The sequence below is a fragment of the Eubalaena glacialis genome, chromosome 9 (genome assembly GCF_028564815.1).
Source record: "Eubalaena glacialis isolate mEubGla1 chromosome 9, mEubGla1.1.hap2.+ XY, whole genome shotgun sequence".
Classification (NCBI taxonomy): Eukaryota; Metazoa; Chordata; class Mammalia; order Artiodactyla; family Balaenidae; genus Eubalaena; species Eubalaena glacialis.
This window is the reverse complement of record NC_083724.1, coordinates 115,755,423-115,760,737: the sequence shown is the minus strand read 5'-3', so window position 1 is coordinate 115,760,737 and position 5,315 is coordinate 115,755,423.

The window sequence follows — 5,315 nt, the reverse complement described above, 5'->3', positions numbered from 1 at the left end:
AGATTGTTAATATTTTGGTGAACATTCATTCAAGTGTCACTTATATTTATTTTTTACACAAATGAGACCACATTATACGTGCAATATTATAACATGGTTTATTAACTAAGCAATACCATAAACATCTCTCAATGTCAACAGATGTACAGTGCAGTTTCCACCAAATGGTGCATAGTATTCCACCTAAAGGATAACTTATATTTATCCAGTGCTGTACTGTTGAACCCTTGAGTCATTTCAGAATCGTGTTTTTGCTATTAGAAATGGTGCTGTGCATTTACAACATGGAAGGACCTAGAGATTGTCATACTGAGTGAAGTAAGCCAGACACAGAAAGACAAATATCATATGATATTGCTTATATGTGGAATCTAAAAAAAGGGTACAAATGAACTTATTTACAAAACAGAAGTAGAGTCAAGGATGTAGAAAACAAACTTATGGTTACCAGGGGATAAAGGGGGGGAGGGATAAATTAGGAGATTGGGATTGACATATACACACTAGTGTATATAAAAGAGATAACTAATAAGAACCTGCTGTGTAGCACAGGGAACTCTACTCAGTACTCTGTAATAGCCTATATGGAAAAAAATCTAAAAAAAAAGAGCGGATATATGTTTATGTATAACTGATTCACTTTGCTGTACACCTGAGACTAACACAACATTGTAAATCAACTAGACTCCAATAAAAATTAAAAAAAAAAAGAAAGAAAGCAAGGAATGGTGCTGTGATGAGGTCACCCTGGGAGCAGTGTGTTTAGGGAGAAGAGGACAGGCAGGGACACAGTGGTCCTGATGACAAGGATGAAATGGAGCCCGAACAAGAAAGAGCAACCAGAAAACAGCAGGTAGTAGAATGGTGGTGGAGAGCAGATGGCAGGAGGAAGAGGGCAGCTTTCTGCTTCTGGCCCTGGCCCTTGGGGGCAGTTACTAATGAAGCTGTGGTGACGGTGGGGAGGAGGTGACCTGCATGGCAGCAGCCTGGGCACAGGCAGTACTGCTCTCAGCAGTTCCAGCTCTGCTTGAGGTAGTGCCTCTTCCGTGGATCTGGAACCAACTGCAAGAGTGTCTCACCGCAGCCAGCACTGGCTTGCGGGCTGGGTTCCAGGGCACCCGCATCTTCTGATCTCTGGGTCTCACTGACCCTTTTGGTCCTCCAGTCCCACCTCCTTCCTTTTGCTCTTCCACCCCTTCCAATGCCTTTGGAACCAATTCCTTGTATTAACATCCCACTGTTTGAAATACCTAGAGTGGTTTCTGTTTTCCTAACTGGACCCTGTTTCATTTTTTTCCTTTTCTTCTCACAACCTTTTATTTTGACAAATTTTAAGCATATGTAAATGGTCCACCAACGTTTTGCCACATTTGCTTCCTCCCCTCCCTCAATCTCTCTCTCTCTCTTTCTCTCCTCTATTTTCTCTCTTCTTCTCTCTTTGTCTCTTTCCATATATACACTGTTTTGCTGAGCCACTTGAAAATGAACCATTTGGATAAACAACAAGGTCCTAAGGTAGAGCACAGGGAACTATATTCAGTATCCTGTGGTAAGCCATAATGGAAAAGAATATAAAAAAAAAAGTATACATGTGTATAACTGACTCACTTTGCTGTACAGCAGAAATTAACACAACATTGTAAATCAGCTATACTTCAATTAAAACAAAATTTTTTTAAAGAAAAGAAAATGAACCATAGATATCTTGTCACTTCACTGCTAAATATTCTTAAAGAATAGGAAAAGGGGGCTTCCCTGGTGGTGCAGTGGTTGAGAATCCACCTGCCAAGGCAGGGGACACAGGTTCGAGCCCTGGTCTGGGAAGATCCCACATGCCACAGAGCAACTAAGCCCACGCACCATAACTACTGAGCCTGTGCTTTAGAGCCCGTGAGCCACAACTACTGAGCCCGCGTGCCACAACTACTGAAGCCCGTGTGCCTAGAGCCTGTGCTCCGCAACAAGAGAAGCCACTGCGATGAGAAACCCACACACCACAACGAAGAGTAATCCCTGCTCACCACAACTAGAGGAAGCCCGTGCACGGCAACGAAGACCCAACGCAGCCAAAAATAAATAAATAAATAAATTTATTTAAAAAAAGAATAAGGAAGGGACATTTTCAAACATAACTCCAATACCATTCATATTTTTAAAATTAACAATAATTCCACAGTATCACCCAATACTCATTCCATATTCAGAATTTCCCAATTGTCCCAAATATGTCTTTTACATTTTTTTCCCCCTAATTCAAGATTCATGCATTGTGTCTGGTTTTTATGTTGGCTCAATCACTTTTGAAAACAATCTGGCATCATCTTATAGAAATTCTTGCACAAATGCACCAGGAAATATGTACATAATATCCATAGCAACATAGTTCTTCAGAGAAAAAACCTAGAAACAACTCACTTGAGGGCGAGAGGAGGAAACTGAAGGAGTGAATAGTGACTCCGGGTCTGGCTTGGGCGTCTGGGGGATAGATGTGTCTTGCTGCCTGCTTTCCCTGCAGGTTTTATAATAGTCCATTTGCTTTCCGGTTTCAAAGTGCTCCTAGTTGCCATCTAGTTGCAACTGCTCTAAATTCACTCTACCTGATTTGTGCCTCAAAAACATTAAGAGCATTTTTATTGCTCTAGTGATTTCTGTCCCTGTTTGCCTTTCACAAAACCAAGAAATGTAGAAAATGCTATGGAGGTAATTCCCCTTCAACGCCGACGGACTCTACTACCAGCCCTCACTCCGCACAGCCTCTGCACGTCCTTAGGTGGTGTAATGGCTTTTAATGCCAACTGCAGCCTGAAAGACTCCCCCATCACGCAGCAGCCATTTTTCCTGTGATTATGCCGTCTCCACCAGGAAACTTCCCTCACTCACCGCGCCCACCCTCTTCCCTCACTGCAACTAGAGTTAAAAGCAGCCACCCGCTGCCCCATGGGGTTTAACTGCTTTACTCTCTCATGCCTCCTTCCATGTGTGAGTTACATATGCAGTGGTGAAATGTTTGCTTCGTACTTAGACCTGTATGCTTGTCTACAGTAAATGAATATGAATGGCTTGAGTCATTTACTACTGAATACCTTGGCTTATAATGTGTCACCTCCATAGGTCATTTTCTCTTCAGGCTGATGAAGCCTGGAGGATTAATGCGGAGGGAAAATATTGATGAGTGCCTATGAGAAACTGCTTAAGGAAATTAAACCATTCACAAGATTTCAACATGACTACTCATACACTGACTTGTATGAGGTGATCATCCTATCATTCCTGAAAGTAGTTCTCCATCATCTTACTTACACTATGTACAGCATTTCTGGTAACTGTTCTAATGAAGTCAGAAGGTACAGACGGTGCCTTGTGCTCTGAACAGACTCTTACAGCCAAAAAATTATAAACAAAGGTAAAACATGGTGGACTATTTGGCATAATTCTTGAGAGGCAGCAACTTTTTTTTGTTTTGTTTTGTTCTTTGTTGTGACACGTGGGCTCTTAGTTGCGGCATGCAGGAGCTAGTTCCCTAACCAGGGATCGAACCCAGGCCCCCTGCATTGCGAGTTCAGAGTCTTTTTTTTTTTTAATTTAACTTAATTTATTTTTTTATATAGCAGGCTCTTATTAGTCATACATTTTATACACATCAGTGTATACATGTCAATCCCAATCTCCCAATTCATCACACCACCACCCCCTGCCGCTTTCCCCCCTTGGTGTCCATAAGTTTTTTTCTCTACTTCTGTGTCTCAATTTCTGCCCTGCAAACTGATTCATCTGTACCATTTTCTAGGTTCCACATACATGCGTTAATATACGATATTTGTTTTTCACTTTCTGACTTACTTCACTCTGTATGACAGACTCTAGATGCATCCACATCTCTACAAATGACCCAATTTTGTTCCTTTTTATGGCTGAGTAATATTCCATTGTATATATGTACCACATCTTCTTTATCCATTCGTCTGTGGATGGGCATTTAGGTTGCTTCCATGACCTGGCTATTGTAAATAGTGCTGCAATGAACATTGGGGTGCATGTATCTTTTTGAATTATGGTTTTCTCTGGGTATATGCCCAGTAGTGTGATTGCTGGGTCATATGGTAACCCTATTTTTAGTTTTTTAAGGAACCTCCAAAATGTTCTCCATAGTGGCTGTATCAATTTACATTCCCACCAGCAGTGCAAGAGGGTTCCCTTTTCTCCACACCCTCTCCAGCATTTGTTGTTTGTAGATTTTCTGATGATGCCCATTCTAATTGGTATGAGGTGATACTTCATTGTAGTTTTGATTTGCATTTCTCTAATAATTAGTGATGTTGAGCAGCTTTTCATGTGCTTCTTGGCCATCTGTATGTCTTCTTTGGAGAAATGTCTATTTAAGTCTTCTGCCCATTTTTGGATTGGGTTGTTTGTTTTTTTAATATTTAGCTGCATGAGCTGTTTATAGATTTTGGAGATTAATCCTTTGTCCGATGATTCGTTTGCAAATATTTTCTCCCATTCTGAGGGTTGTCTTTTCATCTTGTTTATGGTTTCCTTTGCTGTGCAAAAGCTTTGAAGTTGCATTAGGTGCCATTTGTTTATTTTTGTTTTTATTTCCATTACTCTAGGAGGTGGATCAAAAAAGATCTTGCTGTGATTTATGTCAAAGAGTGTTCTTCCTATGTTTTCCTCTAAGAGTTTTAGAGTGTCCAGTCTTACATTTAGGTCTCTAATCCATTTTGAGTCCATATTTTTGTGTATGGTGCTAAGGAGTGTTCTAATTTCGTTCTTTTACATGTAGCTGTCCAGTTTTCCCAGCACCACTTATTGAAGAGACTGTCTTTTCTCCACTGTGTATCCTTGGGAGTGCAGAGTCTTAACCACTGGACCACCAGGGATGTCCCAAGGCATCAACTCTTTTTAAGAAGTTACACCGAAATCTTGGTCAAGTGTCCCCAAATATTTTGCAGTCTCATCCTAGAGGTCTTCAAGATTATCATAGACTTCTTGTAATGACTCAAAGTGGTACTAGTCTCATCTCAAACCTTTGAGGAAAGCAGTAGTTGATCCTCTTCTGGCTGTGCAAAGAAGCATGAATTGCCTCTTCTAGCATTTTCATACCCAGCACATGTGATAGCACAGAGATGGTCAGCCGCTTGCTGATTACAGTCTTTTGTTAGTAAAGGAAGAGGAGAGCCCTGTATGTCAAGGGTCATAGTCATTCATTATGCATGGTTTTGTTTTTTTCAGTTTCCTGAGTCACACGTTGCTATGGTGGCACCGGGAGTGATCAGTGATCATATTCACAGTCATATTTCTCTCTCCCTCTGTTA